Source organism: Carassius carassius, chromosome 25 (assembly GCF_963082965.1).
Source record: "Carassius carassius chromosome 25, fCarCar2.1, whole genome shotgun sequence".
Taxonomy (NCBI): Eukaryota; Metazoa; Chordata; class Actinopteri; order Cypriniformes; family Cyprinidae; genus Carassius; species Carassius carassius.
This window is the reverse complement of record NC_081779.1, coordinates 9,380,982-9,402,192: the sequence shown is the minus strand read 5'-3', so window position 1 is coordinate 9,402,192 and position 21,211 is coordinate 9,380,982. Positions and strand designations below refer to the sequence as shown.

General features: G+C 37.3%; 1 pseudogene; it reads left to right on the top strand.

Moving 5' to 3' along the window:
* LOC132104808 (probable phospholipid-transporting ATPase IIB) overlaps positions 1–21,211 on the top strand; it is a 48,902-nt pseudogene that overhangs the window by 1,052 nt on the left and 26,639 nt on the right.

The following is a 21,211-nucleotide window of genomic DNA, read 5'->3' as shown; positions in this document are numbered from 1 at the left end:
TACTTTGCTTATTCTGTTGTCCTTCTTGATTTATATGGGTGGTTAAGGAGATTTGATGATGATACGAATGTCTTGCATGGGCCCTGCTCGACTGTATCATTTTATGATTACAACGGTCAGCTAACTTAGTTGCCTTTATTTTTTATTATTATTACACCCATTCTGCTTGACTGCTGTCTAGAGGGTTTAACCAATTTCTAATGGACATCAAAGGCTAAAATCCACAGACACATGTCAGAGTGATATGTTTTTGTTGACATATCTCAATGATAACTTGCCTATTGTGGCAGGAACCAATTAGCCTTTGTAGAGATAATATTTGTCATTTCCCATTAGTTCGAAGCCTCTTATAATGGTGAATCTCACGAAACTTGTCAAGAACATGGCGTGACCAAATTTTGCCCCAAACACAAAATAAGTCAATGAGAAACTATTATGCATAGCCAGCCATGCGTAGGTTGATTGTTTGAGCATCTCGACTAGCCTGACTTACTCATTTACCCCATAAGACTTTCATTCATTTTCAAAAATACAGTATTTTTTAAAGTAACGGTTATATATAAATTGAGCGTCCAAGTGTTCCAAGTCGCTTTATATGATGAACGTATATATTTTAGGCTATTATTTACATAAAAACATTGATCAACACACATACATAGAGCACATTAAATATGGTAAAAAAAAAAAAAAAGTTTGATTTTAGTTTAATGATGATCTGATTTATTTTATCATACAGTTCAGTTGTGCAGTAATTGTCACTTCACAATGTGTGTGTTCGGGGTGTTGCGGAGGATCAAATATGATTTACACTGTTTGAACTCTCAAATGTTTTTCTTCCTGTTTGATTCTTTTCGAAGAAAACGGAGTGTTGCTTTTACAATCCCTAGGACTAGAGTTTGTAGGTTGTTAATGTCCTCCATTGTAAGTGTATTACACGTCTTTAATAATTTAACAGACACGATATCATTACCTGAGGAGGCATGTTCAGTCAGCACGGTTTGAGGCTGATTGATATTTTTTATGCTTTTTTCAGTGTTCAACTCCAAAAGGCTGTCAGTGTTTACAGTGGTCACCGAGGCCTAATTGCATGAATTAAATCTATGCACGGACCGCAATAGAGTGAAAAGGGAGTGTGCAGGTTTTGACGCTAAAGCTAAAGTGGATCTGGTGCAGAAACGGTCAGGCTTTGTGTGGGTGGAAGTTGATATCCTCTCGGGACGTCTGCTGTTTCTGAGTGTCACAATAGCATTATGCTGATCTGGGTTTGAGACTTGTCTCGATAAATGAGGAACACAGTGTGAGAGAGGAACAGATCCCTCGACTTCTGCATTTTTTGTTCTACTCATTCATGTAGGCGCCTTAAAAAATTTACTTATTTCATTGCATAATGTCTTTTTTCAATTTGCGAGGTAATAATGAAAGTAGGAATGCTGTTTTGGGAAACAAACAGTGTCTGTTTATTACATTTGTGGCATGGCATCTTAATTCAAAACAAAATCTGTGCTCTTTATGTAGCTTAGCAATTATTTAGCTTTTTGTTAATTTCTATAAAAAAAAGACTATGTAATTTCATAATTCGTAATAATTATAATGATTCTTAACATGTTAGAGGGGTGACATCATCTTTTTTGTCTTAATGTTTCAGGTATCAGATTGAAGACGAATCCTCAAACCTTGATGAGATGCCTTTGATGATGTCAGAGGAAGCTTTTGAAAATTATGAAAGTGACTATCAGACACTGCTCAGAGCCAGAGTGAGTCAGAGGACTGGGCGGGTTCCTCTGTGGTGTATGGAAGGTCCTGTGCACCAGGTAACAGGCCACATGAGAGCTCCTAAATTAGTCAGTTAGACTTAGTATTTGTCAATCTAAAGACGTTTCTCTGATGCATACTCACACAGACCAACAATTAAAAAATATCATGAGAACCTGTTCTTTGTGAATGGATTTAAAACTCAATTGCAAATAGTTTGGTTTTGACTGTAAAGGCCTTTTCATATCAAGGGCAATAACTATACCTATAACATTTTAATAAGCATTCTAATTCTATGAGAAAAGGGAAGTCCATTTCTCCGATATAACCACATAGGAACTATATAGTTGAAATCACATTCAGAATGTTTTTTTTTCTAGTTGAAGAATGGTAAAACATTAACATTAAGAATCAGACTTTCAAGAATCAGAGCTCAAGCTTTTAAAGCAGCAGACAACAAAACTGCAGTGCATGCTTATAATAAACATAATTATGCCATGCCTTAGTGTGGAGGCTAATATAGATACGGTTATAGTTATCTTTCTAGTTATCTTAAGTGATTATAATTTTATTCAATGATATGAAAATAACATAATATCTTTGAATTATCTTAATTTGGGGACTTTTATCAGGAAATATTAATGTATGTTATGGCTTGTGATATAATTTGATTATTTGATTAATAATGTTAATTTGATAAAAAAAAAAAGTATTCATAGATAGATTAGATTAGATTAGATTCAACTTTGTCATTGAACATGTAAGGTACAAGGCAGCGAAATGCAGTTAGCATCTAACCAGAAGTGCAGTAAGCTGTAAGTACAGAATATACAGAATATACAGTGTCTACAATGTACAATAATTATACAGATATACAGATAGGTGGACTATGAACATACTTTACAGATGAATTGTGTAATAAGTGTATATACACTATAAGCAGACTACAGAGGGCAGAATTCAGTAAGGTGACATCTGTAGAGAAAAACTAGTTCCTGACTCTGCTGGTCCTTGTCCGAAGGCTCCTGAAGCACCTCCCGAAGGGCAGGAGGTTAAAGAGTCTATGGTCAGGGTAAGAGGAGTCCTTAAGAATGCTGCGTGCTTGACGTAGACAGCGTTTTCTCTGGATGTCCTCGGTAGCAGGAAGTGGTGTCCCTGTGATCCGTTGCCTCTGCAGTGCCTTGGGGTCAGCAACTGAGCAGTTCCCATACCAGACTGTGATAGAACTGGTCAGGATGTTCTCAATCGCACTCCGGTAAAAGTTCACCAGGATGGCTGAAGACAGCTGGTTCTTCTTTAGTGTCCTAAGGAAGAAGAGGCGCTGGTGAGCCTTCTTGACCAGGGTGGAGGTGTTTGTGGTCCAGGACAGGTCCTCCGAGATGGTAGTTCCCAGGAACTTGAAGCTGGAGACACGTTCAACAACCATCCCGTTAATGTGGATGAGGTCATGCGTGCTTCCTTTTCTTCTTCCTGAAGTCCACATGAGCTCCTTTGTCTTACTGGTGTTGAGGACCAGGTTGTTGTCAGCGCATCATGCGGCCAGGTGCTGAACCTCCTCCCTGTAGGCAGTCTCATCGTTGTCTCAATTGAGGCCAATCAGCGTGGTGTCATCTGCAAACTTATTGATGGAGTTGGATCCATGGACAGGCCTGCAGTCATGGGTGTAGAGGGAGTAGAGGAATGGGCTCAGCACACAGCATTGTGGTGCGCCGGTGTTGAGTGTGATGGTGGTGGAGCAGGTGTGGCCTGACCTAACATGCTGAGGTCTGTTGGTCAGAAAGTCCATAATCCAGTTGCAGAGAGAGGTGTTAATGTCCAGGTCTCCAAGTTTTGTGGTCAGCTTGGAGGGAATGACTGTGTAGACATCTGTGGAGGTGAGTTTGAAGGGTAGGTGGTTTGCTGAGAATGTGATCTTGGTGGCCGTCTCCTTGCTGTCACTGTTGAAGCGAGCATAAAAATTATTTAACTTAAGTAAAGAGACGTCTGTGACTGTTGGAGTGGAGTTGCTTGACTTGTAGTTGCTGATGACCTGGATGCCCTACCACATGCGTCAGGGGTCAGAGTTGGAAATGTGTTCCTCTACCTTTAGCTTGTAGCAGTACTTGGCCTTTTTGATGCCCCTCCTCAGATTAGCCCTGAATTTGCTGCAGGCCTGAGCATCATGGATCGATAGATAGATAGATGGACAGGATGGATGGATGGATGGATGGATGTTTAGCTACAGTGGGGGAAACATTTATTTGATCCCCTGCTGATTTTGTAAATTTGCCCACTTGCAAAGAAATGAAGGGTCTGTAATTTTTATGGTATGTTTATTTTAACGGAAAGAGACAGAATACCAACCAAATAATACAGAAAAAAACATATTATTTTTTTATTTGCATTTCAGTGAGTGAAATAAGTATTTGATCCCCTACCATCCAGCAGGAATTCTTGCTCCCACAGATTGGTTATGTGCCCATGTGGAACACAGATTGGTCCTGTCACTTTAAGAAGTTACTCCTAATGTCAGCTCATTAGGTGTATAAAAGACAGACTGTCCACACTATCTGTATCTTCAATTCCAACCTCTCCCACCACCATGGGCAAGACCAAAGAACTGTCAAAGGATTTCAGATACAAGATTGTAGATGGAATGGGCTACAAGACCATCATCAAGAAGCTTGGTGAGGAGACAACTGTTGGTTTCTATTTCTATTATTCAGAAATGGAAGAAATACAAAATAACCATCAATCAGCCTCGGTCTGGAGCTCCGTGCAAGATATTGCCTCATGGGGTAAGAATATCATGAGAAAGGTGAGGGATCCTCCCAGAACTACATGGGAGGAGCTTGTTGATGATCATAAGGCAGTTGGGACCACAGTCACCAAGCAAACCATTGGTAACACACTACGCCACAAAGGACTGAAATCCTGCAGTGCCCGCAAGGTCCCCCTGTTCAAGAAGGCACATGTACAGCCCCATTTAAAGTTTGCCAAAGAACATCTAAATGATTCAGAGAAGGCTTGGGAGAAAGTGCTGTGGTCAGATGAGACCACAAAATAAATACTGACTATGACCACAAGAACACCATCCCTACAGTCAAGCACGGAGGTGGAAACATTATGCTTTACAGCTGTTTTTCTGCTAAGGGTACAGGATAACTTCACCGCATTGAGGGGCAAATGGACGGGGCCATGTACTGTAAAATCTTGGACGAGAACCTCCTTCCATCACTGAAGATGGGTCATGGATTGGTCTTCCAGCATGGCAATGACCCAAAACATAATGTCAAGGCAGCAAAGAAGTGGCTCAAGAAGAAGCACATTAAGGTCATGGAGTGGCCTAGACAGTCTCCAGACCTCAATCCTAATAGAAAATCAGTGGATGGAGCTGAAACTTCGAGTTACCAAACAACAGCCAAGAAACCTTAAGCAATTAGAGAGGATCTGTAAAGAGGAGTGGATCAAAATCCCTCCTGAGATGTGTGCAAACCTGGTGACCAACTACAATAAACGTCTTACCTCTGTACTTGCCAACAAGCGTTTCTGTACCAAGTACTAAGTCATGTTTTGCTTGGGGATCAAATGCTTATTTCACTCACTGAAATGCAAATTAATTTCTAACCTTTATATAATGTGTTTTGGTTGGTTGGTAGTCTCTATACATTAAAATAAATCTACCATAAAAATTACAGACCCTTAATTTCTTTTTAAGTGGGCAGACTTAAAAAATCGGCAGGGGATCAAATAAATATTTTCCCACTGTAAAAGCATTCAATATATCTTGGCCTTAACCTTTTGTTAATAAAATGTCATCATTGTCATGCAGCCTATCGTGTGTGTAGTGCTTGTGCCAGGTTGGCTCAGCTCCTCTCTAACGCACTGGTAACTGTGCATGAAATGCACACAAAAGAACAGGTCATGTTTTTTGGTTGAGGTGTTCTCTGCGCATCATCAGTCAGAAGGTCAAAGCGAAAATTTGCGTATCCAGCCAACAATGTCAACAAACTCAATGTCTATTTGGACTTGCATTCCCACAATATCTCAATGCCTTTTATGTTGCATCAATGACGTGTGGCACAAGTGTGATTAAAATATATTTTACTCATTTATTGTTATGAAAGTGTGTGCTTGACTCTTCTCCACTTATGTGCTACATTATCAGCAGCGCATCTCAATTGTAAGCTGGGTATTGATTTTTTTTTCTTCTCCTAATGAACAATTGGGATTTCACAGAGCTGACCAGTTTGCTGCTTTCCAGTAATTTTCTGTGTGCTTAGGCAAAGGATTATGAAATGAACAAGTAATTCAAGCAGAATAACTCTGCTTATTCAAAAGGTCCTTTTATTTGAACTACATTCATTTGAGCAAATAATCTCTCTTATGAATCAGGGTGCTGGCACTTACAGACACAAGACAGAAGTGGCCAACACAAATATTATTTTATTTTTTCAAGGTTTATGTAATTTAGTTCAGTGCTTGTCAAACCAATCGCCATGACTGTGTACACTGCGCAGAGTACCGGCAGAGTACCGTCACACCGTTGAGTGGGGATGGCAACCGCTAGAATATAAAATGAATATGAAGGTCAGCAAAGTGTTTGGCACTCTCTCTGACCTTCACAGCGAATCAGAGCATTCAGTTTATAAGGGAGGGGTTTATTTGGCAGGGGGTTATAGAGGATGTCATCTACAGGTTTGATCTTCCCTGTAGGTATCTACATGGAATCTGCGACCTCAAATTATTTTTGTAGTGTTTGCCGTTTACAAAATTAATAACTCCCGTAAGTGTAGTATTTTCAGTTGACATGAAATCAGAACGAACCCACTTTTCATAAGCTTCTTGGTCTTACTGTGCACAATTCATAATTTGTCAATATTTCATATTACAGGAGCAAAATGAGTTTGTTGACCTAAAATACACATTTAAATCCACCTCACACATTTTCCTTCACAAACACTCTTTTTGAGGGTTTGAGAGCATCTGCAGTCTTCATTTACTGTTTTCTGGCTCTCCCATTTCAGTCTTACCTAGTGGAAGTGCTCTGTCTAGCTGCTCAAAGTTCAAGTGAAACTAGACTGAGCTAGGCTGTCTTCGCTCACTGTAACATCACTTACATTAATGTTGCATTAACATAAGTTGTATTTCAAGTGGAATCAACTGGATACTCGTGACTGGTGATGAATTCCGCAAAAGGTCTCAGTATTCGTTTTCAAGAGCGTTTTAAGTGATTAACAGGGTGATAATTCAACAAAATCACTGGTTTTCAGTACATCCCTTAAATTAGGGGTAATGACCAGCCTTGATATTTGTTAATTATTCGGTCAGGGATCTTTTTAAATAAAGACCATTTACTGGAATCCAGGCCTAAACTGCGCCTCTAGCACTGTATCCTCCTTAAAGTGAATTTGTCTAATCACCTCATGATCTTTTTCCTCCCGTGGTCTCTGTCACGCAGCTGTTGTGATTGTCTGGTACACACATGTCGCAGGAAGAAGGAGCTGAAAGCTCAGACAGTATGCCTGGGACATCCCGAGAATGCCATCAAGAATCAGAAATGCAACATTGTATAAACAATCTCTGCATGTTTTTTTTTGGGGGGGGGTTCTGAAAGAGTGCTAAAATTAACTTCTTTACCAAAATAACAAGGAGAATATTTTATTTATTATTTGGGAAATATTTAATTAATGTTTATTTTGTGTTATCAATATTATTTATATTTAAAATAGTTATTATTTTTGTTATTTTATTTTACATATTTTCTTTGTGCCTACATTTATTTTGCAGCTCCTGCTATGCTGTTTAAATTGAAATCTCTACCCATTGTACGCACAGCAGATTTGCTCAGTAATCAGGTTAATGTGTAACTAGCTGTGAAGTAAAGGGGTGTAACAGCAATCCAACGTATCTTTTTCCACTGAATGTGTAAGTGATCTACTGTATTATGACTGCTGGCGATGTCTTATTCAGTGGAACTTTAATGTTCCCTTGGCAAAGAATTTGCAGCTTGTATTATGAATTACGTATAAGCCACTCAGGTGTGCCTCCAAAAGCTGTGTTAGGATGTTACGTGTATTACCTTCAGTTACCTTAAATTTTTCGATTCAGTTTGTCATAGGTATTTTGTCAAATCTTAATCAAATATGTTGCATGATGATGATTTATTTTTGGCACTTTCTCTTTCTTTTGTTGTAGGTTCTATACCAGGAGTTTAAGTTCTTCCTCATCTTGTATTTTTTGGTAGTGGCTTGTTCTCAGTTTGTTCCATCATTAAAGATAAGATATTTGTACACCTACTGGGCCCCACGGATGAGTACATCTAACCTCACAGAGATGGAAATTGAACACACAAATGTAAACTTAATGCTACTTTTGTTGTTCCTTTTTTTTTTTTTTCATCCAGGGCTTTGTGTTGGCTGTCAATATGGTGAGAGAGGCAGTAGGCGCTGTAGAAGAGATACAGAGATGAATTCCTAACTGTACAGTAAACTCACCGTGAGAGGTGACCAGTGTAACACATCCTGATGATATTATACATGTTATGTCATATGACCAGAGCATCATGTTTTGAGCTCCTTCAAGAGCTATTGATTATGTAATAGTGAAATGATAATGAGTTTATCTGCCTTTTTTTGACTGATTTGTGCTGTTTACATTCTACTTGGGTAGGGAATTGATATAATAAAATTTTCTCATCCAACATTTTAGACAGCTAAAATCATTTTGCAATTGTTATCATTGTAATCATTAGTTTATTAAATATTTAATAACTATTAATTTTGCATTTTATTAGCATTTAGCTCCTTTTTAATGTAAGAGATCTAAATAACATGAAATTATACGGTTTGACTTGGTTGTATCGATGTCATTCGTCTCACTTTTAAAAGAAAATACACTATATTTCTACATCAAATACTACAGAAAATTTGCAATTCAATAAATTGAATGCAGTTTAATAATTTTAGTAACATTTTATTACATGTGTAAAGGCCAAAGCATTTCTGTGAATGTGAATCTGTGAGTGTTTTACTCTTGGGTGACATGTCACTTGTTGATCTTTGATGATAATTCAATTTCACCATGCAAAGAATGCAAATGACTTCTGTTAAACGCCCTGTCTGGGTTTAATTTATGAATAAATTATCCATAAATAATGTCTTTCTCATCTAGTGGGAAACGGGTACTCTGTTTGGGGCTTTTTCTGCATGTGTGTAAAAATATTAGCGACTCTGTTCAGTTCGTGTATTTTTAGAAATGCACACAACAGAATGAAAGTTGTGAAATTAAACAGATAATCCTACTTGAGATATTAACTTTGACAATCCTAATATTTATCATTTTAAAAAGTGTCTTTATTAAATATAAATTTGGACGCAGGTCTCAATTATCACCTAGGGCTAAATAATTCATTTCTAATTACAATTATTTGTCCATCTTGTTTTTCAGGGAAGGTCCAAGTAAAGAGCTCAGACATACAGGTTGGAGATTTAATCATTGTGGAAAAGGTTTGTTGTCCTTTTTTGTATCCCTTCCTCTCTTTTGTTGTTCAAGGTATCAGCATAAACTTGCTGCTACGTGATCCGTCACATGAAATCCTGTCATTCTTTCAGTTGGACATTGTGTCTGTCTCTCCCCTTGCTGTCTGTGGTTCACTTTAATTGCTTGCTAGGGAAATGACCTTGTTCAATTATTCAACACAACGCTAAAATAGGACTAACGTTACAGAGTCAATAACATACGTATATGGCCACATTATTGCTAAGTTCAGCATAACTAATATATTAATGATTAATATCTGAAGATTCTAGGCTGCCTAAGTGACCTCTACCTCTGACCGATGCGTAATGTTTTGTTTTATAGAATCAGAGAATTCCTGCTGATATGATTTTTCTGAGGACCTCAGAGAAGACTGGTGAGTTTGACTGTTCACATACAAGCAGAGATTTCAGACGATAACTACTTGTGTCATTAGTCAGTGGTTCCCAACAGTGTAGCCCATATGGAGTCTTAATTTTCTTAGATAACAGTGCATTTTTTTTTACATTTATGTAGTCAATTCCACCCAAGTTCTCACAAGTGTCTACCACAATTAGTTCATCAGATTAACTATACACGTTCCACTAATGTTTTATAACCACAAAGTGTCAAAATGCTTTGTCTTAATTTTGAACAATTTATCTTTTCTTATATCTTTTGATTAGCTCGATGATTCTTGAAAAGTGTGTTTTAAGAGCCTCTTGTAACTTCTTGTGAACACTGTTGGTGCTTCACTTACTAGTTTAAAGTGGCACTTTTAATTCTTGCATACTGAGTAAGAATGTTCTCTGTGTGAAAGTGAGAGAGTGTGTGTATGATTAACTGTTTACCCAGCACTGAGCCATATAAATGACTAACTTACAGTATTTTGGGGGTGTACAGCTTTCGCCAGATGCTGCAATTGCTATCTATAGATAAAAAAATCAGAACAGCTTGATTTTGATTTTACTTTTATTTGATGTACTTTTATACAAATGTTTCTGGTTTTTAGATGTGTTATACTCTATGGCTCTTTAAAGTTACTTACATTTGAATATTTTCAACAATTTGGAAAGAATATTCTAAAACACTTTTCAGAGTTATGCTGTACATTTTGCTTGTGGGTCTTTTGTATCTATAAATATTTCCAGTTTTTCTGTATAAATAAAGATTTTATTCATTTTTAAAAGGACAATTAAAATAATAGTAAATAGTAATTCAGATTTTATTCATACATTAACCATTTCTTGGTGAGCAGATGCTCTGATGTGTTGGATATGGAATACTGGAACATGAAGAACATGCTCATATTTCACCCATAATCATTAATTTATTTATAGGGTCCCGTTTTTTGCATTTTAACATTATCTCTTACAATTTCCACAATTTCTTTTTTCTTTAAAAAAATTGTGTGTGTCTGTGTGTCTGCATTATTTTTATTTTCATATTGTTCATATATATGTGTGTGTGTGTGTGTGTGTGTGTGTGTGTGTGTGTCTGCATTATCTTTATTTTCATATTGTTCATATATGTGTGTGTGTGTGTGTGTGTGTGTGTGTGTGTGTGTGTGTGTGTTTGTGTGTGTGTGTGTAGACATTTTTTGATAGGTTGTGCTTTCAGCAAGGTTTGATACTTTTGGCAATCTCAGTATATAGAGCATGATGAACACTGAAGCTTTTTTGAAAGTTGTCAGGTTAAATTTGACTTTTTTTTCTGTCAGATTTAAGATTAAGATTAAGGTTTTCCAGGTTCATGTTTAATTAAAACTGATCAGCTGGATGGAGAGACAGACTGGAAGCTGCGAATCGCTGTTGCTTGCACTCAAAGACTACCTTCCTTAGGGGTATGAGCCTCGTCTTGCACAAAAACAGTACATTTTCGATTTTGCTGTGATCTCAATGCCTGTTAATAATAAATTATGCAAACATTTGGCAATTGCAGCATGTTTGACTTCTTGTTTGAAATACGATGTTATGATTTAGTCCTATAGTCCAATTCTACTAATGGTGCTTTTATGCTTGGCACATATAAATATTTTTATACCAAAGTTATGGAAAATTAAAAAAATATCAAAGTTGACCACTACATTTTTTTTTTTGTGTGTGGAATAAATTTGACTTGATTAGGTTTTTATCCAATTCACAAGTTTTAGCACTCAATAAAGTATATATTTGTTAATATATAGTATAAACAAATACATACAAATAATAAAAAAGTAAGATAATTTAAGCTGTCACAAATCATCACCCATCTACTTCTGTAGCAAAAGCAACTGCATCCCACATCACATTTCGGATGAGTCTGTAACTCTACCCCCGTAGACAGTGAGTGATGTATCCCACACTCAGACTCTCTCAGGCTGATGATACGAAGGCTCATGTTTGATATCACTGTGTATCTGATTTACTGGCCGTAGGGTTTGTTTCACATGGGCCGGTAACTTTACCCCGAGAGACAACTGGAATCCTCCAAACGGCCTGTCTCCCAGTGCCATCGGTGTGGAGATGACACTCACCTCGAGCAAGGTTCACGTTTGTATTTGTCTTTCCGAAACCACTTAATGTGATCACAGAATTAAACTTTCAGCAAGTTGCCGAATGATTGCTGCAGTAAAGCAGCGGGAGCGGTCAGATCAGGTGTCTGGTGGGCTTGACGGTCAGATTGCTAAACGTCCCTGTTTTTCATACTTGCGGTTATGTCATCGAATGCAAAAGCCATTATAACTTATAAGCAGCCCGTCAAAGTTTCGTTTCATTTGAATTATGTTGTTTTGTTTGCATTATCTGTACTGTTTGAAATTCAGACTTGTGGCAGGATGTCAGAACGGGCTTATTTTCATGAAAATCAGCCTGATTGCTAGTCACTTTAAGTCCTGCCATAATACTTGCACGAACAAGAGGTTGGGTTTGGGCCGAGCCTAGAATTTTGTTCATCCGATGACATATCTGGTGCTGATTTATTGAGGTAATGTTTTTTCTTGACCTTTTCCGCTTTCTATCCGCAGGATCTCTTCTCTATCAGTGCATACGTTTATGTACAGAAGCCTGAGCTGGACATTCACAGTTTTGAGGGGAACTTCATAAGGGTGAGAAAAACTGCTGTTAATGAAGGAATTTTTAAGAGGCTTCCTTTAGCATGAGCTGTGACGTCACAGCCCCAATTTAAACCCATTGTTAGGTTTTTCTTAGAGGTATTTAATGTTGTGTTGTTGCCCAGTAAACTAAACCTAACCGCTGTTTTTAATTGCACATTAAAATAACATGTATTCTCAATAACAAGTGTGCCTGTTCACATGACTTTTAGCTGAAGTGTCTCTGGAATGTAAAACCGGCCAACAAGACATTCCTTTCAACGCTGATGACATCAGCGGTTGTTAGGCTCACTCCCAGCCCACTGGCTGAGCACAGTTCCTTATTATCAGCAGATTAGTGCAGTACCGGAGAAAGAGAGAGGGGGGAAAACGAAAAAACAGACCCCCCACATGAAGCCTGTCTTTGTTTGAAGTCTTCGCTCTTGGCCACACAGCATGCAGGGGCTGAAGATCACTTCCTTCGCTGAGTCACCCTCCTGAGCCTGCTTTCACAAATCTGCAGCTACAGGGACACACTTCCAAATTCTGTTTCCCACAGTTCTTTACTAGCCGCACACTTGCTGCACCATATAGCCAACTCAGTGCTTTATTTAAAGGGGTAGTTCAATCAAAAATGTTGCTGTTATTTACTCACAGTTATGTTGTCCAGACCAATAGATGTTACTTTCTAATTTGGATTAAGATTATTTTAAGATTATTCTCATTTACATATAATGAAATTGAGTGAAGACTGGGAAGCTTAAAAAAGAATACAAAAAAAGCACTGTAAAAGCCATACAAGTTAGGGATGACATGAGGGTGAGTAAATGATGACACAATTTTCATTTATGAGTGACCTATCCCTTTTATAATGTTTTATGGTTCAGACGTCAATATAGCCCCTTACAATGACAATTTAGTCACTTGATTTATCGCTTCTGCTTGTATTATTCTCATTTGTGAGTCACTCTGGATACAACAGTCTATAAATGTAAATGTGAAATATGATTATACTTAATGTAAGTCACATGCACGCACATCTTTGTTAGTATCAGAGAGGTCAGTCCATTTCAGTCCTGATGAGTGTGGGTTTATTTAGCTGTACATTGGGCAAATTTGGTGACATATTATATAATGTTTTATAAATGAAAACATTTCTTTTAGTGGTAGGTTATAATTTAGGGTTGATTTCTACTATTTATTATTAGCTTTATAACCAGTTAATAAAATGATATACATATCTAAAGTTTGGGTTCTGTAAAATTTTTTAAGTGTTTTTAAAAAGTATTTTATGCTCACCAAGGCTGTATTTATTTGATTAAAAATACAGAAAAACAGTTATTTTTTTAAGTATTATTCACAATTTTAAAACCTGTTACATCAGTTTTGATGCTAAATGTTTTTAGCAAAACTGTGATACAATTTTTTTAGGATGCTTTAATGAATAGAAAGTTCAAATGAACAGAATTTATTTGAAAGAGAAATTAAATTGTAAAATTTTATATTGTAAAAGTCTTTAATAATTAGAAGTATTTCTTTAAAAAAACGAATTGACCTCAAACTGTGGTAGTGCAAAAATAATAATACCGCAAAATCAACAAAAATAAATATATCCTCAGTTATATAGCTAAATGAATGCATGTGCCTAAATATTTGTTGACAGAAAGGGGCTTTCACTTGATTTAGACATAAACTGACCAGTTCACATGCTATAGATTAAAGGGATAGTTCACCCAAAGACGAAAATTATGTCATCATTTATGTTGTTTCTTCTGCCCAACACATAAAGAAGATATTTTGAAGAATATTTGTAATTAAACAGTTTTGATGAGCATTGACTTCCACTGTTTGGACAAAAACTCAAAATATCTATTTTCTTTTATGTTCCAGATTAGGAATAAAGTCATACAAGTTAGCAATAACAAATAATGACTACATTTTTAAACATTTTATGAATGAGCTATCCTTTTAAGTTAGAAGTGTTTTTATTACTTAAATATGATGCAGCCAAATGTTTCTCATTAAACTGTCAGCTTCCCTGCTGCAGAAAAGAATTATGAATGCTCATCTTGGAACGGTTTCTTTCCATGTTAACTAAAACTTATACCTAAACGTTTCATTGAACTTTTATCATAAGTATATGCTCCCATTTCTTTGATCCTTATCACTGATAAAAGACCTTTTCTCTTGATGAACCTCTTTTTATTTTTAACCAATCTGACAGGTTGGCAATGCTACATCTGTTGGCCAGAAAGAGACAAATGATGAACAAGTGGGCCGTCTCGAATAGAGGACACATCTCTCTTGTTATCTGTGTCAGTACGCATGTCTCCGCAGCCACAATGTGTGTGGCCCTCTTTTTCACTGTATATTATGCCCCACTGACAGAGGATAATTAGGTATCATCCATATTCACCCAACCGCAACATGTTATGTGGAAAAAATGCATTTAAAGATTTAATTTCTGTGCTTCTCCCCTGATTTATGGCCTGGCGTCAGAAATTCTGTTCTATTCTGCTCAGCAAGGAGCGTGCTAACACTAAATGAGGCCTTATTATGATGTTCAGCATAGCGCTGTTTTAGTAAACAAGGCAAATCAAGTCAAACCGATTTCACCGTTCCCTCTAAATGGACTGTGCCGCTTAACCGGGCATTAGTGTAATTCAATCCATCGTCTAATTCCCTACTTAACGTTCATCATGATGAAAGTTCATCGATTCATTATTTGTGCTTTGAGTCTTTGTCATTTTTATTGACCAGCTTTTTAAAGGCCATAATTGATAACCATGCTTCCTGTGCAAGATAACCATGAAATCAAAACAGAGTGTATAAACCGGGACTAATATACGACCTCTGTCCCCAGGAGGACTGTGACCCTCCCATCCAAGAGAGCTTGAGTATTGAGAACACCCTGTGGGCCAGCACTGTGGTAGCATCTGGTAAGCAAAGTCTTTTCCAGCTCAAAATTACTTTTTTAGAAATATAAGAAAAACACATGCCTCAGAGGTCTGAAATATTCATCACAGGTCAAATATCTTTTGAGTTTATTGTGTTTTAGAAGAGTGTGTCGTTGATCTGCGATCTGCCAGCATCAAGACCCCCTTCGCTCTCCCGTTTGTTTGTCACTTGAGATCGCCAGACTCATCTTGCTACTATTCAAACAATCTCATGAGCAGAGAAATTTGAGGAGCTGTTAATGGGAAGCCAAAGTGTCTGGCTTTTTGCAGTCCTGTCCCTGCGGTGTCAATGAAACGTGTCCCCAAAGAACAGGCCCGAGATCGGTTTTTGCAACTACGCTTTCTCCGACATCTCCTAGGGGTCTGTTGTTTAGAATCTGATCCCAGTCCAACAATAATAGCAGTACTATTCCTTCAAGTGGCCTGCGTTTGTGCCAGCAATCAGCCCTTCATTGATCTGTGGTTGCCTCTGTCTTAGTTCTCCTGGGGGTTTAAGAGGTTCTTCTTATTCCCCACCATGGTGTGACCTTCAGCCAGAGAAAGTCCTTCCATATCTCCCCACAAAACACAGTCTGTTGACGTCATTCCATCCAACCAAGCAGACCCAACACAAAACACCATGGGGAGAGTAACGGATATGCCCTGAGTCCTTGCCCATTAAAGACCCCCTTGAGATCTGCCTCGGATTCATTGCTTTCCAGACATGAAACGATATGTCAAGCTTAAACAAATTGAGAAATATTTAAGCTCTGCTGCAGCATGTTTTATATTGTGATACTTAGGGGTGTAACTTTATGCCAGTGCCACAAATTGGTGCATATCACGGGTTTGAAGCCATGGTACATTTTCGGTTTGGTTCTGTTTGCTGTGGGAGTAGAGTTCATGGCATGGCACCAGTGGACTAGATTACCTTTTAACTTAATAATAATAACAATAATTGCTCTCTGTTATTTCATGTTAATTAATACATTAACAAATGAGACTTTAAAAATAGTTACTTTTAAAGTGTTATCAAAATATATATATATATTGCCGCAAATGTAAATAAAATCAAATAATGGCTAAATAATGCAAATAAGTTATTTGAAAACACTACTTTGGCTACTTATAAAAAATGCATGTGCCATGGAAAAATAAAATGGAATAGCTGGACAATAAGGTAATGATCTTAATCAAATATGTAATAACTAAATCTGACACTGACGTGTTTGAAGAGCCTCAGCAGCAGGTAGGCCAAGAGAGTTTTGCACAAAAGTTGAACTTCACTGCTTCCTCGTTAAGTGGTGAGGCTGTATACTCCATCAGTAATCAGTTTACTTTAATGAATCAGTCCATTACCAAAGCAGCACCATTGATCTGACTATAATAGGCCTCATTGTAATGGTTTATTTCTGGGTGTCCTACATATTGAATCATTTGTCTGAGTCTCAGCTGCATCCGTTAACTGGAAACACACTTTTTGAGCTAATTGTTCATTTATTGTCATCCGTTTGCAATCAGTCATCCAATTTGTCCTTTTATTTTTATTTTTTTTACAGGTACTGTCATAGGTGTGGTCATATATACGGGAAAATAAATGAGAAGTGTGCTGAGCACGTTGCAGTCCAAAAACAAGGTGGGTTTGTTTGACTTTGTTTGTGTTTATAAGTAAAATACTTAATTTATTTATTTATTTATTTTTTTTCCTCCCAAATGATAATTGTTTGGGGGAAAAAACATACACAATTTAATGACATATATTAAGTATGAGCTGTGATATCTACAGTTGTATTATAAATACAAACATGCCCAAGGAATATTTTTCCCTTTAACCTTTCAATATATACTTGAAACGAACCGAATAAAAACAGCGAACAGTTAAGGTGGTTTTCAACCCTGATCTTAGTGATGAATTTGGGCCTGTCGATGTGAAAGGACAACCCCAGAGAGATTAATCTAGAGGGAAATTAACCAACCAAGGGCTTGCGTGACATTTGTGGCAGAGACTTAATCCTGCAGAATTCCACTTAATGATTAGATACAGTGGACGTCAATGCTGTAAAAGTAAACTTAAAAACGTCAAATCCCATTACACTCATTACCCCTCCCTTAACTGACCCCTGCTGTCTTTGGTTTTGACATTGTTTTACTTGTATGTGCACTACTGTTAAAAAATGTGGGGTCGGTAAGATTTTTATTTTTTTAAAGAAGTCTCTTATGCTTAACAAGGCTGCATTTATTTTCTAAAAATATACAGTAAAACTGTAATATTGTGAAATATTATTTCAATGTAATATATTTGTTTACTGTTTTGTGATGGCAAAGCTGAATTTTTTTAGCAACCTTTTCTCCAGTCTTAAGTGTCACATAATCTTTCAGAAATCATTCTAATATGCTGATTTGCTGCCCAAAAATCGTTTATTATTATTATCAATGTTGAAACGAGTATGAACAGACACTACAGTGTGCCGAACAACAGTCGCATCACAGATCAGCAGGAGTCAGATTTCATTTATCACATGAGGAGAGTGAGTTGAGCTGACTGACAAGAAGAGTAAGATGAGAAAGACAAGACAATGGCAGAAGATTTAGTTTCAAACAGAAATGCAAAAGCGCCTGTTTGGCAATATTTTGGATTTTGAAAAGCCTGTTGACTTTTGCCGTTTGTCTAAGGTGATTCTTATTTATGTGTTTTCACAATATGTGTTTTCACAATTAGCAGTTCAGCTGCTAATTTGAAAGTGAAAGTAAAATGCGCACTGGCATTTATAAGCTATGTAAAAGGGAAGGCAAGCGAGGAAAAGAGGGTGATATCGGTATTATTGGTATTGTCACACGCCGATTAACCGGTGGGAAAATTTCATGACTGTCATCACAACCCTATGACTTACTTGATCTTAATAGAGTTCGTAGTGTTATGTCTGAAATCAGATGTAATTTGGTTGACGTTAAAGTACTGTATTCTACTTATTATAGTTTAATGTTGTTTAAATATGAAAAGTCAACTATAAATGAACTAATTGTAGATTAATTTATTCAAGAAGCGTAAACATTGTAGGGCTATCAAAACAAGATTCAAACATTATTTGATCATCCCAATTACCCTGTCATGGTAAAGTTGGCTCAGCATCTGAACAATTATTATTATTATTATTATTTATCCAAAAGCAGAAGAGAGTGTTCGGGGAAACCTGTGTGAAATCAGTCGTTGTTTTGGCAATATCATTTGGCACACTCTGCTGTCAAATAAGTTAATGCTTAATGTGGTTTTCCTGTTTGAAATATATTTGAGCAACTTTAGAGTAAATGTTGATGTAAATGTTTGGATTAAATTTATTAAAATATATTAAGTGCATTTAATTTTATTGAATTTGCATACATCATTTTATTAGACATCAGCCTGTCACAAAAAACCATCCTAAAAACCCATAGTGGTTAACCACTATTCTTCATGTCATGAAGTGTTTCATACCCTGTCATGGATGCTGCAAGATGTGTCTGAAAGCAGCAGCTTTGGCGGAGCTCATAGCTCTACCATGTTCTGTATGTGAGAGTGGAATTCAATATCTCAAGGAGATGATGTCAGAAGTGCCAATACATGGAACGAGACGGGGTGGGAAAGTCGATACGACTCGGCGAAAGTCACGGAGAACGTTTTCGCCTCTTATAATCTGTTGTGACATTCCTTGAATAAAGCTCTAAGGTCTCACTAGAAGCTGCTGACAGCACATAAGCCATCAATTTACATGGTGTATGTGTGTGTCTGTCATTGTAATATGGAGCGATATTCTCTTTGAGGATCGAAACCTTGGTGGTCTAAAGGATGTGACAAAGGCTTGAACAACCGTCTTGGCTAGGGTTGGGAATCGTTAGAAATTTTCCGGTTCCAGTTCCACCTAACGGTTCCGGTTCTGATTCCGGTTCCATTAAAATCATTAAACAATTATTAAGAAATAGTGGTAAGGAAAAATGCAAAATACTCAACTACTCAATGCTCAATACTGTTTATTACTTACTGTCAACTTAATTTAAAGGTTGGCAATGTCAAAATGCAACATATATTACAGTGTACAGATCTTCATAAGTAGGGTTGGGTATTTTTAGAAATTTTCCGGTTCGGCTTCTGGTTCCATTTAAATGAACTATTATTATGTTTTTTTTTTACTATTTTACCTTCACTGAATGTAGCATTGCTGGAAGGTAGTAAGTAATGTTGATTAATGCTAGTCCATCAATTTAGCATGTGCTTCAAAGTGGATGTTTTTTACACTATCAATAACTTTTTACTTTTCAAGCAGGAATAAGCTTGTTGGCCAAATAGTCCCTTGAGGGCTGAGACACTTGTTAATTTCCCTTAATTAATAAAATATAAACAGTTAAACTTATAATCATGTATACACACTCTTCATAAAGTCCCTATTTTACAAATAATAATGCAATCAGGAGATGATGTGATGCACTGAGTGGTTTCCACATTTTTAAACATTTAAAATGCATTAAAATAAATATTTTCTATCACTTTGTTTATCACTCTTGAAATGACCTGTACACTAAATAACCGAACCCTCATACTTGCATAACAATAGCAGTCTATTTATTTAGTGGTCCAAGTTGAAGCCAGTATGTATATTAATGATAATATGGGATGAATATAATGTAATTTAGTGGCGGCAGGTGCAGCGCAGTTATCAAAGGCGCGAGTGCACATACAGTCGTGGGAAACAATGTGTTCGGCAATTAAAGATGTCTGTGAACACAACGAGCACAACGAGTCTGTGGAATGCGTGTCATTGGAATCAATGTGCTCAATAATTAAAGAGGCAGGGAAGCGTGTCTGTTATTCGGTTCGTGACATCCTATACGGGAAACGCCGAATACTCAGAACACCAGCACAAGGCTGCTCACAGCGCTTGGTCACGTGTTGCACCTGAACCGTTTTCGGAACCGAAACTTAGAAATTGCTCACGGTTCCGGTTCTTTTCAAAGAACAAAACTGGTTCTGAATAAGAACCGGTTCTCGGTTCCCATCCCTAGTCTTGGCTGACCAGACACTGCTCCCTATTTAAGGTGTTATAATCTCTGTTATATTTAAACAGTGTAGCTTTATTTGATTTGATTTTGATTTTAAGTAGATGCTCATGCATTTTATTTATAAGTATATAAGTAGAGGTCTAAATTCAGTTTAATGCTGATCATTTTAGTTGATTAGATGGTTTGGTAAAGTGTAGAAACTTCTCAAGGCCTTGTCAGCAGTCCTGCACCATGGATGGCATGTTCCGTTTAGCTGTATTGCATATCCAGTTTCTGGAGTACTAGTATAATGCCATATTGTTCCAACAGCCTCTGTATTCTTGATGGATTTCAACCAATGAATATTCATTATGCAGGCACAAAGTCGTCATCAAATTTCACACACAAAACATACAGGCAGCGAGGGCAGGTTGAATCATTCCTTTCACTTTAAACGAGACCCGGATGAATAGAGTAAAATATGCACTCTCGATTCATTGATAGCATCTTCAGCTTGAGGTAATTGAGTCGCTTTTTCCTCTCGGGCTGCATGAATAACGGCTTCACCCGATCCCTGGCCAGCTTTGCAAAATTCAGCCTCTGCATTGTTTTGCCCCCATAAAGGGGGGGATTCCTCCCTTTCAGCTGGGGAACTATGTCTCCTGTCTTAATTTTTCTTCATTTTAATCCTTCCATTCCCCCATTTTTTCCTCACTAGCTGAAGCATAAAGCTCTGAGTGGGGTTTTAAACTACAACTGATAAATCAGACAGCAGCTCTTCTCTCCCAGTGTCTCCCAGTTTACTCAGTCCTCCAGGGACTGGGGGCCATAGCCAGTTGGGGGATTCATTTTGCTTGCAATTTTTTTTTTTTTTTGTCTTTTCTGTTCAATTTGTCCAACCCCTCTCCCCCTCAACCATCCCTTTCACGCAGATTCCTTTTCTCAG